Below are 20,299 nucleotides of genomic sequence, written 5' to 3'. Positions count from 1 at the left end.
AATTAATTTGTGTCCTTTATTATGAGAAATGTATCCTACCGTGGTCCAGTAGTGCATAACACAATAGAAATTAAGAAGTGTTAAGTGTATTAAGTGTTAACCTGTTAGCTTGTAATCTAAAATATATACAGTTTATGAAGCCTTTGCATTACAAGCATGGGTGGTCTGCTTTGAAAGAAGCAGACACTTGGCAGTTTATTGTCAGGTCAGAATTAATTATTGTCATAAATAATGAATTGTCATAAGTTATTGGATTTTTTTTTTTTTTTTTTTTTAATGAAATATATTTATGAAAATAAAATTTAAATTGGCTCTAAAACTCTTGTGTTTTATTAAATATATTTTAAGGCCATGACATGTGGTTTTATTAAGAGAAGACTCTAAAATGCTAACTGATGTTTATTCCCATCTTCTAAGTATCCAGTCAGTCTTTTGTCTCTATTGTTTTCTGGTGCAAAACTGCCACATTCAGTTTCAGTCTACCCTGGACACATTCACACCTCTCTGGCCGGGATATGGCTCTAATTATTATTCTGTTGTCTCTATTATACTGACTACTTTCTATTCACATTGTTTTAATCCCTAATTTCTTTGATCAAACTTCTGACTTCACCTAGCATGTTAGCTTAGCACAGCATCAAAATACAACAATTTATCAGATTAAACCACATTTTTGCTTAATATATTTCTGTCATTCTTTTGAGAATTCAAGACACACACAAACACATGCCTATCTTCATAATTCTATTCTAATTCTGATGATATTGCATTGCATATAATGTGTGCTGGGGCCCGTTCTTTGTACGTTGCTTAAAACATCCGAGATCAAATTATACATCCAAGATGATATCATCGTGCTAATCATGATCCGGCTAATTAGGTTCTTCGAACACACTTGCCGGATATGATTAGTATAGCTGGATTGAGTTATCTGAGATAATTGCGCGTTCATGCGCTGGTTTAAAAGGGGACATGTATCGATAGTAGAAAAATTGATCAGCAATGCTGCTATTGGCTGCTCAGCATGGCCAAAGAGCAGGCTCAGTTTTTCTCCTCAGCAGAGCACGAACTAATAGTCGAACTTTATTCGGAATTTTAATGTTTAATCAAAACGCCAGGGAACACCTCAAAGTCTGCAAAAGCCAGGAGAGAGGGCTGGCAAAAAGTAGCAGACAATTTAAATCCGTTAGAAGTGGCCATGTTAGATGTTTTATCACTTATTAGCCTATATATTTGTATTTTAATAATTGCATAATTACTTTGTTCATTGTAATGTCAGAGTCACCACACTAGAACATGGGAACAAATAAAAGTGAAGTACAAAAATATTCTACATAATAAACATAAACATTCTACGTAATTTTTAGTTATATTATAGTCTCTTTTATAAAAGGCACTGTTAAATAAATGGTTGTCTGTTTATAAAAGCAACCAAGAAAAAGGCTGAAAAAAAAAAAAAAAAAAAAATCTTAGTAGCCTACACTGTAAAATAATTTTTGCTGCATTAAATTAAGGCCGTAGTCATTTCAACTGTTAAATCTTGAGTAATGATGAATTGCTTTGACTTGTGAAAGTGAAAACTGATAAACTTATGTTTATGTAAAAATATTTTGCCATGAGTTATTGATCACATTTCTCCCGGGTGTAGTTCATTGTAATGACATTGTGTTTTCCTCTTTTGTGCACTTTTACATAATACACCAACACTTGTATCTGTTCCCAAGAAGACACTGAAATCTTCCCTTTAGTTAGCCAAAGTTCATTTCATTGTGTGCCCTTGTCCTGGCAAGAGCTGCATTGTAACTGGTTTGGGTAAGGGAATGGGGTCATAAAACACCTGTCTGCAGGCAGGAACATGTCATAATCACCTATGAAAAAATGCAGTTCTGTTAGGATCAGCATAAGTGTATGTAATACAGTGAGCTTGATATTTAATTGTGGAACTTTCCTTACCACTTTCAAATAATGTGCATAAATGTGAATCTCTGAAAATTCTTAAGTCATGCACAGATCCTGGCCATTTTGCTTTCACATTTGTGATATGGAAGATTTTAGTCAACTGCCTTTTTTATTTGATATAATATTACTAATCTGGAATATTAAGAATTACAATAGTAACTGAGCTGCACATTTACATTGTGAACCCCCTTTCTGTTCACATAATCCCCTTCATTGAGGCCTTGATGGCAGTCTATGGTCTAGCCTATAGTCTATGGTACCAATCACATTAGTGAAGCCTGAGTGACATACTGTAATCGGCATGATCATGATTGCATGATCTTCATAAAAAACTATGATAGCCTAAAAAAAACTGCTTTACAACAATGGGTCTTAAGTGGCTTGCAAATGCCAAAATGTAAACGACAATCTCACGAGTCATGAGAAAAAATATATATCTCAGAAAGCGCACTATCGCGCTGCGCTGGACTTCCCGTATCAGCTCCGCTTATGGTCTCAAACTAGTCTCAAATTAAGAAACCCCTAGAAAACAGTAAAAAAAAAACAAAAAACAAACAGGAACATTGTGTCTACATGTGAGTTATTTTAAATTGGCTACTTAATGTATTATTCCAATATCCAAATATGATACTAAATCTTTTTATACTAAAAATGGGATTTTCTATTTGTGACTTGCTGTCTTTGCATTTGAACATTGCACATTTTAAACAGGACACGCATTAGCTGAATAAACGTTAGATAATACAAACGTATTTATAGAAAACAGTTGACAATGAATAGACAGGAGTCCTGTCACATGACCCAATAATAGCAAAACGAATCACTTATTCTAAAAAGAATATCAAGTAGCCTATAAGTTCGAATAAGACGAATCCGACTGTCATAAGAGGTAAGAGAAGACCCAAATGCGAAAGTGCAAAATAACAATGTCTTCAATGAAACAAGGGAAATGACTCCAGATGATGGGCAAAAACAGAAAACTCACTCTTGCAAAAATATAGACCAGAAACAGCCGACAACCTGGGCGTTAAGGCAAATAACAGAAATCCTCTTGTAGAAAATAGACAGATCTGAGCCCAGCAGATAAGCCCAGGGTCTGGCAGCAACAAGCCTCAGGTCTCTCAAAGATCATCGCTGATTGATTGCTCCTGTCTGCCTCGCTGCCTGCTGTGAGTGTGTTTGTTTGCTTCGGTGCTGTAAGCTCCGTCTTAGCCTTGTATTTCGTTGTTTTGAACCATCATTTACTACCATTTCTAGTTGTTTATACTACTACATTTTACCCAACATCTCAGATTAACCTGACATCGCTAGCTTCTGTTATTAGTACTACTAGCACAAAATGCTAGTAATTCGCTAGCCTGTTAACGCGCCACCCGTGCGCTCAGCTATTTTTATTTATTTATTTTTCTCTCGCGCGTCCGCGCCTTTGAGTTCATAAAAAGCTCAGGGGCTCGTTCTTCGTACGTTGCTTATTACATCCGAGATCAAATGACACATCCAGGATGATATCATCGTGCTAATCATGATCCGGCTAATTGGGTTCTTCGAACACACCTGTTGTTTATGATTAGTATCGCTGGATTGAGTTAACTGAGATAACTGCGCGTTCATGCGCTGGTTTAAAAGGGGATATGTATCGATAGTAGAAACATTGATCAGCAACGCTGCTATTGGCTGTTCAGCGTGGCCAAAGAGCGCGCTCAGTTTTTCTCCTCAGCAGAGCGAGATAGTCGAAGTTTATTCGGAGTTTTAATGTTTAATCAAAATGCCAGGGAACACCTCAAAGTCTGCAAAAGCCAGGAGAGAGGGCAAAAAGTAGCAGACAATTTAAATCCGTTAGAAGTGGCCATGTTAGATGGTTTTATCACTTATTAGCCTATATTTTTGTATTTTAATAATTGCATTATTACTTTGTTCATTGTAATGTCAGAGTCGCCACACTAGAACATGGGAACAAATAAAAGTGAAGTACAAAAATATTCTACATAATGGTAATTTTTAGTTATATTATAGTCTCTTCTATAAAAGGCACTGTTAAATAAATGGTTATTGTCTGTTTATAAAAGCAACCAAGAAAAAGGCTGAGGAAAAAATTAGAAAAGATCTTAGTAGCCTACACTGTAAAATAATTTTTTGCTGCATTAAATTAAGGCCGTATAGTCATTTCAACTGTTAAATCTTGAGTAATGATGAATTGCTTTGACTTGTGAAAGTGAAAACTGATCAACTTATGTTAATGTAAAAATATTTTGCCATGAGTTATTGACCACATTTTTCCTGAGTGTAGTTCATTGTAATGAAATTGTGTTTTCCTCTTTTGTGCACTTTTACATAATACACCAACACTTGTATCTGTTCCCAAGAAAGTGGTGGCTGAAATATGTACAGTAAGTGGACATTTTCTAACTTTCCAAAGGAAAGAAAGTATAAGACTTTGTAATGTCCATTTGTTTCCATTGCACTGGACAGTGAATAAACCCTCTCAGATAACTGTCATATGGAGGAACTAGCCTACCTGCAAGTGCATAAATAACTTTACTTAATTTATACTTGTATGCTTCATGGCTGCAATATAAGTTGCAGGATTCCACATCTACAGAAAGGCCTACAGAAGAGTCTGCACAGACAGAGGAGACATAGGCCGACAGGGCAGTGTATAGCCAACTTTTCCTTTTTATTTGTTGCATGAGGCATGTGTCTAATATCTCTTGTTGCAGGCACTTGACCACTGGCTTTTCTTTACAAAGAACAATTGAAATAAAACTCAAGGAACTAAGCATATTTGTCTTTTATTAAACATTTAATGAAAGGTGTTTTTTTTTTTTTTTTTTTTGGCAATGTTGTGTAATATGGCACATGCAACAATGTCACAGGTGTGTCAGGTGTGCAAACCTCAGACTTTTCAGACACTGAAATCTTCCCTTTAGTTAGCCAAAGTTCATTTCATTGTGTGCCCTTGTCCTGGCAAGAGCTGCAATGGGGTCATAAAACACCTGTAGGCAGGAACATGTCCTATGAAAAAATGCAGTTCTGTTAGGATCAGCATAAGTGTATGTAATACAGTGAGCTTGATATTTAATTGTGGAACTTTCCTTACCACTTTCAAATAATGTGCATAAATGTGAATTCTTCTTAAGTCATGCACAGATCCTGGCCATTTTTCTTTCACATTTGTGATATGGAAGATTTTAGTTAACTGCCTTTTTTTTATTTGATTACTAATCTGGAATATTAAGAATCACAATAGTAACTGGGCTGCACATTTACATTGTGAACCCCCTTTCTGTTCACATAATCCCCTTCATTGAGGCCTTGATGGCAGCCTCCACTTTAAAATGAAAATTCTGTCATCATATACTCATCTTCATGTTGTTTCAATCCTTTATGAATTTCTTTCTTCTGCTGAACAGAAAGGAAGATATTTAGAAGAATATCAGTAACCAGACAGTTTCTGTTCTCATTGACTTCCATAGTACATTTTTTTCCTACTATGGAAGTCAATGATACCAGAAACTGTCTGGTTACTGATATTCTTCTAAATATCTTCCTTCCTGTTCAGCAGAAGAAAGAAATTCATACAGGTTTGAAACAACATGAGGGTGAGTATATGATGACATAATTTTCATTTTAAAGTGGAGTATATCCCTTTAAGCCTGAGTGACATATAGGCTACTGTAATCGGCATGGTCATGATTGCATGATCCTCATAAAAAATTATGATAGCCTAAAAAAAAAACTGCTTTAAAAAAAACTGCTTTACAACATTGGGTCTTCAGTGGCTTGGAAATGCCACAAAAAAAAACAAAAAAAAAACTAAAACTGTATTTTAAACCTAAAAGTGCCAGGTAAACTCCGAATGACACGACAGACAGCACTTTCCATCAAGTTCTCCGCATCTCCAATAGTGTAAAGGAAAGAGCCACTTGCAAAAAATCTTAGGGTAGCCTACAGTTTGTGCTAGTTAAAGCCAGACTCCGACAAGTCGAAAATAAATGTGCGTTTCCAATAAATTAATAATGTAAACGGCAATCTCACGAGTCACGAGAAAAAATATATATCTCAGAAAGTGCACTATTGCGCTGCGCTGGACTTCCCATATCAGCTCCGCTTATGAAGCCGCGATCTAATCCTGTTTACATGAAATAAGCCTGCTCCCGAGCAGGTTTAAGTTTGTGCACCTGTTGCTATGACAGCAAGTCCAGGATGAGCGTCGAAGAACCAAACAATCCAAGATCATGCCAAATCGTCAACAATCAAATCCAGCTAACTGAGTTAGCGACGTACGAAGAACGAGCCCCAGGTGAGTAAGAATCAGTCAACAAACACGGTGAGTAATGTCTTGTCCTGTTATTGTCACCTGCACTTCATGTCACATGTTTAGCATAGCCTTCTCTGTCGGCAATATAGGATTTATATGTGATAAATGTAAGGAGACGGTTAGGTTGACAGAGAAGATTTCAGAATTAGAAACACGCATCCAAACTTTAATTGAGGATAGTAAGAGTGCTAGTGCTTTAGATGTTTTGGATGCGCATAGCAAAGTGAACACTTTACATGAGTCGGTTCCGGCTGAAGTAGAGCCTGTGCAGCCAGGCAAATGGGTGACAGTGAGGGATCGCTCTAGTCGCGGATCTAAAAACCACTCTTCCGTTCCGATTACCATAACAAATCGATTTGCCCCGCTCAGTGAAACACCCACTGAGAATGATTGTGCCCTAGTTATTGGCGATTCTATTACACGGAACGTGAAAATAGAGACACCAACCACCATAGTCACATGTTTGCCGGGAGCCAGAGCGCCTGACATCAAAGCAAATTTAAAAGTGCTGGCTAATGCTAATCGTAAATTCTCTAAGATCATTATTCATGTCGGCACTAACGATGTTCGACTCCGCCAGTCGGAGATCACCAAAATTAATATTAAAGAGGTGTGTGAACTTGCAAGTACGATGTCAAGGACTGTAATTTGCTCTGGCCCCCTTCCTGTTCGCAGGAGTGATGAGATAGTTAGTAGATTGTGTTCGCTTAACGGTTGGCTGTCTAAGTGGTGTCCGCTTAATAATATAGAATTCATAGACAATTGGAAAAGTTTTTGGGGCAAACCTGACCTGTTGAAAAGAGATGGTATTCATCCCTCCTGGGATGGTGCTGCTCTTCTCTCTAGTAATATGGCTCATAGTCTTAGAGCTCAAACATGACAATCTGGGGCTCAGGTCAGGAAGCAGACAGACTGGCTTAACCGACTGTCTGCTAGCGGCCTCGCATCACCAAGGTCAGATAAATTCCATCACACAGAGCCTCTTTCACCTAGCTATCATCATAGAGACTGTGTCTGTTCCCCGAATTTGGAAATCCAAAAAACGTTTTAACCCATCTAAGGTTAAAAATTTAATTGATGTTCAACAAATAAAAAACAGCTATAATACAGATGAGCAAATGCTAAAGCTTGGGTTGCTGAATATTCGATCGCTTACTTCAAAAGCACTCATTGTTAATGATATGATTTCAGATAATAACCTAGATGTGCTGTGTTTGACAGAAACCTGGCTAAAACCAAATGATTACATTACTTTAAATGAATCAACCCCGCAAGATTACTGTTATAAACATGAGCCTCGTCTGAAACGCAAAGGGGGTGGTGTTGCTGTAATTTATAGTAATAGTTTCAAAACCACTAAGAAATCAAGTTTTAAATATAATTCTTTTGAAGCATTGGTGCTTAATGTAAAAATATATAGTGTAAACGATAAATCACGTTTGAGATTTATGCTGGCTACTGTATACAGGCCACCAGGGCACCATACAGACTTTATCAAAGAATTTGCGGACTTTCTATCAGAATTAATATTGACTGCAGATAAAGTACTAATTGTTGGTGATTTTAATATACACATCGATAATGAAAAAGATGCATTGGGATTGGCATTTAAAGACATTGTAAATTCAATTGGAGTTAGACAACACGTGTCAGGACCTACTCATTGTCGTAATCATACTCTAGATCTAATATTATCACACGGAATAGATGTTGATGCCGTTGAAATTCTGCAGCAGAGCGATGACATCTCAGATCATTATCTAGTCTCGTGTAATTTGCATTTAGCCAAGGCTGCAAAGCCGACTCCGTGTTTCAAATACGTGAGACCTATCACTTCTGCTACTAAAGATTGCTTTATTAATAATCTTCCTGATCAGTTTCATCATCTCAGCATCCCAGATAGCTTAGAAGAACTAGATATTACAACAGAAACGTTTAACTCTCTCTTTTCCAGCACTTTAGACACAGTTGCTCCGTTGCGCTTAAAGAAGATTAAAGAAAATAGTCCAACGCCGTGGTACAACGAGCACACTCGGGCCCTTAAGAGAGCAGCCAGAAAAATGGAGCGCAACTGGAAGAAAACAAAACTAGAGGTATTTCGCATTTCATGGAAGGAGAGCTCAATTACTTACAGAGAGGCTTTAAAAGCTGCTAGATCTGCTTATTTTTCAACCCTATTAGAAGAAAATAAACATAATCCTAGGTAGGGTAGACTGGGTACAGTTGAGACACTTTTTGCGTTTTGATTTTTCACACAAAAATAGATACTGAAAAGAAGTGAATTTCCACATGACATGCAACATGACATTTCATTAGCTTGTAGACTAAGATATTATCAATCAATATTACCCATAAGTAGTTTATATTTTCCATAATTAGCTCATAAAAATAAGGTGCTTTTTGTCTCAACTTTGTCTCAACTGTACCCATATGTGGTACAGTTGAGACAATACCATGGTACAGTTGAGACACCCATTTTTAATGAAGTAAAGGTAACTAACTGTTCATTGCAAATATAATAAATAAAGACAAATAAAGAAAATAACATTTGGGCAACATGTTTGTTTATTCATCCATTTAAATTAATTCATTTTATTTAAATTAGCACTGGTAAAAATGTATAAAACAGGAACAAGATATTTCATGAACAGATATTGCAACAGTACAAATGGAAACATTCCAATAAAAACACTAACAATAACAATGTCAAAAGTAACAGTAAACAACCAACAAAGGAAAAAATTGATTCATGTGTCACTTTCACAATGATGGCATGTGTAGCTGTCTCCGCCAAGGGTACACTCTACGTGTGACCACATGCTACACCTAGAGCAGGACACCCATTTCTCTCCCGACCGTGAACTTGAGAACCATTCGTCACACACCAGGCATTGTGTGTCTTCTGTGCTTTTCTTTCTTCTTTTTCCTCCTTCCTTTTTCTCTGTCATGATCTTCCTCTTCACCTTCATGGAGGATCTTCTTTTCTCCTCTTCAAGGGTCTCCTTTACAGGGGTATCAGTGAGAATTTCAGTTGTCCTTTTCCTCCGACGTTGACCATTGGCCTTTCTGGGGCCAGCTTTTGGATGAGGCCTGACTAGTTCAGGACTAAACTTTGGAACATGCTGGACCTGGTGAACATAAACACACACACACACACACAGGTATGAATATTTAATTTTCAGAATTGTATGTATAATACATTGCTTGAAAATTAAAACAATTTCTCTTACTTCCGTGATGATTTCCTCCTCTTGTAATGAAAGAGGAAATAAAGTCAGGGTTATTTCATGAAGACCCTCAGAATTTATAGTCATTGTTGGCCCTGTAAGAGCAACAAGAGCATCATCGGCAGACGGCCCAGGTGGTGTGAGGGCGGCGTTGGACGGCCCAGGTGGTGTGAGGGTGGCGTTGGACGGCCCAGGTGGTGTGAGGGCGGCGTCGGACGGCCCAGGTGGTGTGAGGGCGGCGTCGGACGGCCCAGGTGGTGTGAGGGCGGCGTCGGACGGCCCAGGTGGTGTGAGGGCGGCGTTGGACGGCCCAGGTGGTGTGAGGGCGGCGTCGGACGGCCCAGGTGGTGTGAGGGCGGCGTCGGACGGCCCAGGTGGTGTGAGGGCGGCGTCGGATGGCCCAGGGAGAGATTCATCTGGAGGGGGCCTGTCGGTCACTGAAGCTGGGAGAAAATCCTCTCCCTTGAAGATAAGTGGATTGAGCGGCCAGATCCCAGTACTCTTAAACCCCTTCTTTACATTCAGAGGTGACGCTGCCAGCAGTAAGATGTTGTTTAGCAACTGTGGCAGGTCATAGATGGTGATAGTTTGTCCAGGATTCTCACGGTGCCACTTGTCCATCTCCTCATTGAAGAACCTCTTTAACGGACCGTAGACAGACTTGTCAAGCGGCTGCAGATGGTGAGTGCACTGTGGTGGAAATGAAAGCATAACCACACCATTGGCCCTACAGAAGTTTATAGCTTCTATTGAGATATGGGAGCTGTGATTATCCAACAGCAGCAAGACTTTGCTCTCCTCTGTTGCCCGGGTGTAGTGTACAAAATGCTGCAGGAAGACAACAAAGTCCTTCTCCATCATCCAGCCACTGCCATTGGCTGTGCCGATAGACCCCTCTGGGCTACCACGAATGAAATGCGGAAGGTATTTCTTCCGGGGAAAGACGAAATGGGGGGGAATAATGTTACCAAGAGCATTCCCTGCCAGTGCCATGGTAACAAGAACCCCCCTCTCAGCTGATGTTATGCTACCCACTCGTCTTTCCCCCTTCGTCGCAACAAGAAAACCAGGTTTCTGGACCGTCACAAGCCCAGTCTCATCTACATTCCAGATATCTTTAGCCTGAAATCCATGTCTGCTGTAGACAGTTGTCAAATTTTTGAAGAAAGACCCCATATTCACTTCATTAAAGTTTGTCGACCTGTACAAACTTGTAGCCTGAGGCCTTCTGATGGAGAGAATGGGGTGCCTCCGCATAAAGTTGGTAAACCAACTTGCACTTGCCTTGCCATTTTTAGTCCACTGCTGTGGAAAAGGCAATCTGTAAAAATCGGCCAATTCAAAAGCCAATTTGCGAATCTAACAATAAAGAAAAACAAAATTAGCTTATAATGCAGTTGTACTTTTATAAGATATCCCATTTATAATTTAATTATTTAAAGTTAAAGGCTGTTAAAAAACACATTCAGCCTACAGAAAATGTATGTGCAGCAAAACAATTGTTATGGATTTGTAATACTGGCTTATTTGTCATTGTGCCTAACCTGGTCTCTCCCTATTGTTGGTTTTTAGTGCATTCCTACCTCTTTAGGGGGTAGCCCATAATATAAGGCTGCCGCTGTCCTGATGTAAGACACCAGGCTGAGCTCCTGGTCATAAGTTAGAACTGCATTGCAGCTCTTGTACCCTACTGAGGGCAGCAGGCCTGGGCCCTCATCAGCAAGCTCTCGCCTTTTCTTCACATATCGGGCCAGTGAAGCAACAGGAATCTGTAAATTCTCAGCTACCTTCCTAATTGATCTGCCCTCCTCTACCTCTTTTGAGGCCCTCTCTAATAGGTATCCTGGCACTCCCCTATTCGTTGTCCTAGCTCTGTAGTGGGGCATCCTGAAACAGGTGTAACAAACATAACTACAGGCTACACACACACACACACACACACACACACACACAACCACCCACCCACCCACCCACACACACACACACACACACACACACACACAACCACCCACCCACCCACCCACCCACACACACACACACACACACACACACACACACACACACACACACACACACACACACACACACACACACACACTCTTTAAATTACAGTTTTTCTCGATTGTTTACACACATTTTCTGGTACTTGAGACACAATGACCACAACATGTAACTCATTCACCAACCCCCTGAGCCAATTCTGCTAAACTACAAGCACAATTCCTGCTTTACACTCAAATTACAGTTCTAAAACACACTTTTTTCAAAACACTACACACAATTCTCTGCTTTTGGCACAATTTTCATGCAGAAAATCTCTTGTTTTCACAAGGAACACACTGCCATTCAGATACACACACCGACTCTTCACATGGGCAAACACCCGTCACACAGTTTTACAATTAGCAATCAGAGCTTTAGCATAAAAGGGCAAAAGGTCAGCTCTTCAATGGGGCAATGGATGCCAACATTGGATTTTTTTTTTTATTACTGTAACTGTATACAGTAAATTCTTCTGTTGTTTTGTATGTAGACCACTGTATGTCCTACTTTGTGTTGGTTGGGATGTACACTGTGTACATTGTTTTTGTGGGAAAAATAAAATATATTCGTTACCGTGTATTTGTGTGTTCTGAGTATAAAAACAATATTCTCAGATATTTTACAACACACTTATGTATGTACTGTCTGTAGAAAGTGTAACACTGAACAAAAAAAGGCCTAAATCATTATGATGACTGGAGAAGAAGTGTTTTCCATTCATCGTAGTGTTTTACATTGAGCACATCAGTGTTCAACTGGTTCTTATAAATGTCTATTCATATGATGGTTTGTGTGTGTCATTTGAAAACAAAATACCATTTTGAGAAGAAATAACATTGTTTTGAATGTAAAGTTTCATTTTGCAGGAGAATTGAGGGGTTTTGCCCATTGTGTGTGTGTTTTTGGATTTGTGTGTAGAGTTCTGAGAATATGAGGCATGCTTTCAGAAAATGTGTGTAAACAATCGAGAAAAACTGTAACTATATTACTGCTGCACACATCTTAAAAATGGTGTATCAACTGTACCCGTTTTACCACCTTGCCTATTTGACAACATGCTAGGTTATCCTTATAACATTCATGTTAGAAAATATTTTCATTAATAATATACAGTTGAAATATCACAAATATACAATTTTATTTTCATTTGCGTCCTATGCTGGCTAATTATGACATTTAACCTGTTATCATAACACTGAACAACTAAACAGCGTATGACGTAATAGAACTCTATCGCGGGTACAGTTGAGACAGTGTGTCTCAACTGTACCCTGATGGCCACCTCGCGCATTTCTCTAGATTTTGCAATGACCATGCATGACACAATACCATGAAATATGCCCGTTTTTAGGGCACAGAATAACGTTTGTGATTATACCAGTTACGTTTAACAGTCACATAAGGATAATAAGCTATTCATTGTGGAGTGTGCATGGTGAAGTGAACGTCTTACCTTAGAAAAAAAACTTTTGCCGATATCTTCGGATCGGAGATGCGTCCGTCGTTCAAATTTCCCACAATCAAAGAGGACACTAACACGCATGTGCACAGCAAAAAAACACAACTTGTGCTTGCTGCGCACGCAAGTTATTTAAGGTGTCTCAACTGTACCTATGTCTCAACTGTACCCAGTCTACCCTATTTATTTGAAACGGTGGCTAAACTAACGAAAAATAAAGCTTCAAGCCCAGAAGTTTCCAAGCAACACAGCAGTAATGATTTTATGAACTTCTTCACTTATAAGATTGATAATATCAGGGACAAAATTATAACTATGCAACCGTCTACTACAGTATCGCATCAGGCAGTGCATTGTAGTCTCCCTGAGGAAAAATTTGATTCATTCGTTGCTATAGGAGAGGAAGAATTTACTAAACTCATTAAATCATCTAAATCGACAACATGTATGCTAGACCCTATACCAACTAAGCTACTGAAAGAGATACTTCCAGAGGTCCTAGATCCTCTTCTTAATATCATTAATTCATCTTTGTCTCTAGGATACGTACCAAAAAACTTTAAGCTGGCTATGATTAAACCGCTTGTTAAAAAAACGCAACTTGATCCTACAGAATTAGTCAATTACAGGCCGATCTCGAATCTACCTTTTCTGTCAAAGATATTAGAAAAAGCAGTATCCTCACAACTGTGTTCCTTTCTTGAAAGAAATGATATCTGCGAGGATTTCCAGTCCGGATTTAGACCGTACCATAGTACCGAGACAGCTCTCGTTAGAGTCACAAATGATTTGCTCTTATCATCCGATCGTGGTTGTATCTCGCTATTAGTGTTACTCGATCTTAGTGCTGCATTTGACACCATTGACCTCAACGTTCTTTTAAATAGATTAGAACATTATGTTGGCATTACGGGAAATGCACTAGCATGGTTTAAATCATACTTATCTGACCGTTATCAGTTTGTAGCAGTAAATGATGAGATGTCTCATCGATCACAAGTTCAGAATGGCGTACCACAAGGCTCAGTACTAGGACCGCTGCTGTTCACTCTGTACATGCTACCATTAGGAGATATCATTAGGAAACATGGAATTAGCTTTCACTGTTATGCCGACGATACTCAGGTCTATATTTCTTCAAAACCTAACGAAACTTATTAATTCACAAAATTAACGGAATGCATAGCGGATATAAGAAATTGGATGACTCGTAATTTCCTACTTCTAAATTCTGAAAAAACAGAGTTTCTAATTATTGGACAAAAAACGTCCTCACGTAATAACCTAGAATACTGTCTAACACTCGATGGCTGCTCTGTTAAGTCTTCGTCGTCGGTTAGGAACCTGGGTGTGCTCTTTGATACCAATCTTTCATTTGAAAGTCACGTGTCTAGTATCTGTAAAACTGCATTTTTCCATCTTAAAAATATATCTAAATTACGCCATATGCTCTCATTGACAAATGCGGAACAATTAGTTCATGCGTTCATGTCATCAAGGCTAGATTACTGTAATGCTCTACTGGGTGGTTGCCCTGCACGCTTAATAAACAAACTACAGCTGGTTCAAAACGCAGCAGCTCGAGTTCTTACCAGAACCAGGAAGTATGACCATATTAGCCCAGTTCTGTCAAAACTGCATTGGCTCCCTATTAAACATCGCATAAATTTTTAAATATTGCTGATTACTTACAAAGCACTAAATGGTTTAGCTCCGCAGTACTTGAGCGAGCTCTTAACGCATTATAGTCCGTCACGTCTATTGCGATCTCAAAATTCCGGCCAGTTACTAATACCTAGAATATCAAAATCGACTGCTGGCGGTAGATCCTTTTCCTATTTAGCACCAAAACTCTGGAACAGTCTTCCTACCATTGTCCGGGAAGCAGACACACTCTGTCAGTTCAAAGCAAGATTAAAGACACATCTCTTTGACCTAGCTTTCACAAAATACATTATAGACTTCTATATTTAATGTTAGGCTGCATAGATTAGGTCAGCCGGAACCAGGAACACTTCCCATAAATCCTGATGTACTCGTTACATCATGAGAAGAATGGCATCTACGCTAATTTTAGTGTCTGTGTTTATCCCGAGGTTTTCCTGCAGCCTGCCGGATCCAGGCCGTATCCAGATCTGACGAAGGACCTTCGCCTGGACCGATGACAACGCAGTGCTGAAGTGCCAACTAGTCTCTCCCTATGGAGGATCCCTCTACCACTATACAGATAAGGCGTTGTCGGGAAAACTCATTTCGCGTTCCTACCCCAAAGCAACAAAATAAAATAAAATTCTTTATCAAAATTTATAAGGAAAGACAAGTACTTTGTTTAGGCTTGGCTTGTAGGGAATTCCAAACCTGCGTATTTTCAAACGCACATAACTATAGAACCCATTCTAAATGCGCATGTGAACGCCATCAGCGTTTCTCACAGGTTCGCGTTTAAAGTCTGTGTAGAGGGAATGGTGTCGTCTTAGCGGCCCCTGGTTTAATAACAAATGATCGTTGCAACGGAAGCAAATCAATCAAAACTAGCTTTAGATGGAAAATAACTTAACTCTGCTGTAAAGCCAGAACAATCTCTGTTACCTTAAATTATACGCTTATCTCTGTAAAGCTGCTTTGAAACAATCTACATTGTTAAAATCGCTATATAAATGAAGATGACTTGACTTGACTTGACTTGAAAGAGGAAAGGAAGGCAGCAGGCAAGGTATAGGCGCAGGCCGGTCTTCAGCAGCAGGTGAACTGTATGGAAGCTTGTTTCCGCCACAAAATAAAAAAATTTAAATGATAATTGTGACTTTTTATCTCGCAATTCTGACTTTATTTCTCAGAATTGCAAGATACAAAGTCAGAATTGCGTGAAATAATGTCGCAATTGCGTGTTATAAAGTCAGAATTGCGAGATATAAAGTCAGAATTGCGTGAAATAAAGTCACAATTGCGTGTTATAAAGTCAGAATTGCGAGATATAAAGTCGGACTTTTTTTCTGACTTTTTTTCTGACTTTTTTTCTCGCAATTGCGACTTTATATCACGCAATTCTGACTTTATAATACGCAATTGGGAGATATAAAGTCAGAATTGCATGATATAAAGTCGCAATTGCGTGTTAAACTATTCTGAGGTAAAAAAAAAAAAAAAAAAAAGTCCCCCTTAGAATTGTATGGAAGCCCATTCCCGCCACATAAGAAAAAAAAACCGAGCATAAAAACTCTTTTCATTATTATGACATAAAATGTCGAATTTATGATTTACTAAATCGAAATTATGACTTTAAAAGTCATAATTATGTGATAAAAAGTCAAACTTTTGACATACCAAGTCGAAATTTTGACATACTAAGTCGAAATTATGAGATAAAAAGTCAAAATTTTGACATACCAAATCGAAATTATGAGATTTAAAAAGTCGAAATTATGACTTTAAAAGTCAAAATTATGACATAACTAAATCGAAATTATGACTTGCGGACTGGCACGCTCATTGATCTAACGCACGCGACCCGACACATGATGAATTATGAACAGATTAAGGAGTATTTCGATCGTGGTTTTACAAATGATGAAATTCTTGCCGTACTAGCTGAACGGCATAGAATAGCTCTGAGCAAATGCACTCTTGAGAGGATTTTAAGCACTTTGGCGCAGAAAGAACAAAACGGATGTGGCGGAGGTGGCAGCTTTCATAGAACAACAACTTCAAACATCTGGGCAATGTCATGGCTATAGATGGATGCACCAAAAATGTTGGATGAATGGGATTGTAACTGACAGGGGAACAGTGAGAGTTCTGCTGTATGGAGCTTATAATATGACAATATGATTTGAATTTGAATTGTGTAAATTTGAATTATTTAGGCTACAAGACGTGTAATCTAACACATTTGAATTTTGTGTGGTATTTTAAATAGTTCTGAATTTGATTTCTTTAACATAATATTGAACATTTTAGTGTGGGGAATTGTGTTATTTTAGGAACGGTTCATATAGATTTTTGCAACTGGTGTTTTTTTACTTGCTAGGACCCCACTGAATACAAAACAACCTGTTTCCAATTTTTTTCTTCATTTTTAGTGTCAAAATTCAAGATGGCAGACAATATATGCAGAAAAATCACAGAAAATAAAATATATAATCTTTTCACTTCTATGAAGGCTTTAATATGACTGTGCAACATGCACTCGTCTCAATGAACGTGACACTTGCGTCTGTCTTATAACGTGACGTCTGCGTCTGTGATTTATATATAGGATTTTATGTGTGTGTGTGTGTGTGTGTACGTGTGTGTGTGTGTGTGTGTGTGTGTGTGTGTGTTGTTTAACCCACATTTTGAGGGCCAAATGCCCCCACAAAGATGGAAATATGAAGAAACAAATAGGCTATTGCATTTTTATAGCTTATTGTTAGGGTTGTTATTGTGTTTTTAATTTTTTATAGTTTTAAAAGGCCTAGGCTACAGCACTTTGGTAAACTAGAAAACAGACAACTCGATCGCGCAAACACTGTTTCTGTAGATCATTTAAATAGAAGAATAGAATTGAAAAATAGGCTACTATTTTTTATATACAAGTCACCTGTGGTGAAAAAAAAAAACGACTGTAAACTTTTTTTTAAAAATAGTTTGTAAACTATTATTTGACTTTTTGTTTGTGACGTTTTGCCCCTTTATTAAACATTTAAAATATTCACAAATTAATATGGATTTTTTTTTTTTGATTTTACTGGTTTTCTAAGGCCAAATTATTTTCCCGCAGTGCTGAATGAGAAGAGCCATCTCTGGAACCATACAGAGAGCTGATTTATAGGTGGTTTATAGGCTAATGATAATAAATGTGTCTGAAAAAATAACGAGGCATTTTAATTGTTTTTATTAATAAACTAGTACTTTCTAAATCAGTGTCGGCTGCAAACATATCTCCATCTCCGCTGTAAAGCGGATGCGCCTTTAGATAAACAGTATTTGCTTTAGATTCAAATTTGTTCGTTTAAAATTGGACATTTCAATCTTTATTTTGTTTCAGTTCATTTATGAGATGCGCTCCAGTTCACGGAGATCATGAAAGCGCGCCTGATTGTTTTCTTTTATTTTACGAAATCAAAACGTTTTCTTGTTATTGTGAGTTTACTCAAATAAAAGTAGTTGCAAATTATGTATTATTATTTTCTATATGACCATAAATTATGAGCATTTTAAGTTGTTTCCACTGTTGATAGGAAAATACAAGTGTTCGCGCCCGCGCCTCCGTGCCACGCAGTGCGCGCTCCACTCCGCACAAACCATTGGATATGCGTCAAAATCTTGTGTTTATAGGCTGTGTGATAATCTTATATTAATTTATGACTGAAATTTGACGAATTGCTTTGTTCCCATTTAGGATAAAAGCGTCTTCTAAATATGTAGCCTAGACTAGCCTGATATTAATAATGAATTATTATTATTATTTGCGTTTATACCTAACTATAAATTAGAGTTCAGTAGGCTAATATTTATCATGAAATAATTTATGAATGTTTTATTTTTAGATAACCTAACCTTTTACAGTTTTGAAAATGTTTAAGAAATTCAAATAATAAATAGACACACCGTTTTGTGACTCTTTACTGTCCAAGCAGGACGTGAACTGATCGATTATCTCTTCTAGTTACAGCATGAATGAATATCAGGATATGTTGTTTAAGTGTGATTAAGAAATCATGGGAGAATTGAAAGAGAAACTATAGGCTCTATGTTAATTCTCTTCCGGCTTGTATGACTATATTGTGCCAAAATATTTATGTACCTGTTGATACAAATCTAAATGTTTTTATGCACAAGCAAATACATTTAGGCTAGATAATAATAATAATAATAATAATAATAATAATAATAATAGCATAATAATAATAAACTGTGCTCACCTTCCTCTTAACTGTTTTTAAGTATAATTCTGATGATAACTGTCTGACCGCCTGTCAATCAAACTTCGGTGAAACTCTAAAACTAAATATTACAACTCTAAAATTAAACATTAAAAATATTACAAATTACAAATATTACTTATGTTAGTTAAATCAGCCCAAATGTTTACAACTACGTTATTTTGTGTTGGTCAAGAGACTCCTAGTGGTGAATAGTAGGCTACATACATGCTTTTTATGATTTCTTGATAAGTAGGCTATCTGTGGATATGTTGACAAGAAACAATGGCAAACAAATATTTTAACATGAACATTTGTGTAAATTCATATTTACTATTTGGAATAAAAGCTATACATAAGCAAGGTAAAATCACTTAATTGCTAATAAAATACAACTGAAGATCAGTGGGAAAAAAATAATAAAGAATGAGTGTGTGGAATGTGCTGGAAACCGCCCTTGCAGCAGACTATGGCAGACGCAGACGTCACGTTCGGCACACGAACCAGTGATGTGGCAGACGCAGACGAGACGTTCGGCAGACGCAGACGTCACGTTCGGCACACGAACGAGTGATGTGGCAGACGCAGACGAGACGTTCGGCAGACGCAGACGTCACGTTCGGCAGACGCAGACGTCACGTTCATTGAGACGAGTGCATGTAGCAAAGTCATAATAAAGAGCCGATCGGAACGCCATATCACAGCTCTGAAATAGTTCTCAGAATTTGCGTTTGAATAGCACGCGCTCTCCGGGGAGTGGTCACATTACAGTGAATTAGCTCGTAATGAGCTCGACAGGAGTCGCTCTCTTTTTATACAGATTACAGAAGCTGATAATATTTGTTTTTTATATAAATGACTTCATTTAAAAGATGCGATCTCAAGCTTTATGCCCGTGGGTCTGTTTGCCTGTTTGACTGAATTTTCGTGGAGTTATAGATCATTTTCGAACGCGTTTCAAATGGGAGTTTACTGACAGAGAGAAGGCAGAAATCGCATCATGTTAATTTTTCTTTATTTATCAAAAAGCAAAACACTTTATTTTTATTGTGAGTATACAGAAAAAAAATAGAAACTGAACAGGATCGATTGATGTATTACACAAAAATGAAAGATCAAAATTAACAGAGCATTTCATGTTTATTTTCATTGCTAAAAAAAAAAAAACGAGCAAAACGCGCGGGCGCGTTTGTGGTCCCCAGAGGGTTAAAATGGTAAACTTTTTGATGAATGTATTCCTAATAAGGCAGACAAGTGAGACCCAGACTATTTTAAAAATATTTATTGGATCATTTGCCCAAAAATTGGGCGACATTTTTTTTTTTTTTTTTTTAAATGGGGAAAAAAAATCTGAAAAAAATGAAAAAAAAAAAAAAAAATCTGCATTTTG

The 20,299-nt window shown here is 37.8% G+C and overlaps 1 long non-coding RNA gene across 1 annotated transcript in view; it reads right to left on the bottom strand.

The window, feature by feature from the left end:
- LOC307160677 overlaps positions 1–20,299 on the bottom strand; it is a 574,771-nt gene that overhangs the window by 278,060 nt on the left and 276,412 nt on the right. The window lies entirely within an intron of this gene.

Source organism: Squalius cephalus (assembly GCF_949319135.1).
Source record: "Squalius cephalus genome assembly, chromosome: 6".
Taxonomy (NCBI): domain Eukaryota; kingdom Metazoa; phylum Chordata; class Actinopteri; order Cypriniformes; family Leuciscidae; genus Squalius; species Squalius cephalus.
The sequence above is the reverse complement of the archived record's forward strand: the minus strand, read 5'-3'. Positions and strand labels throughout refer to the sequence as shown.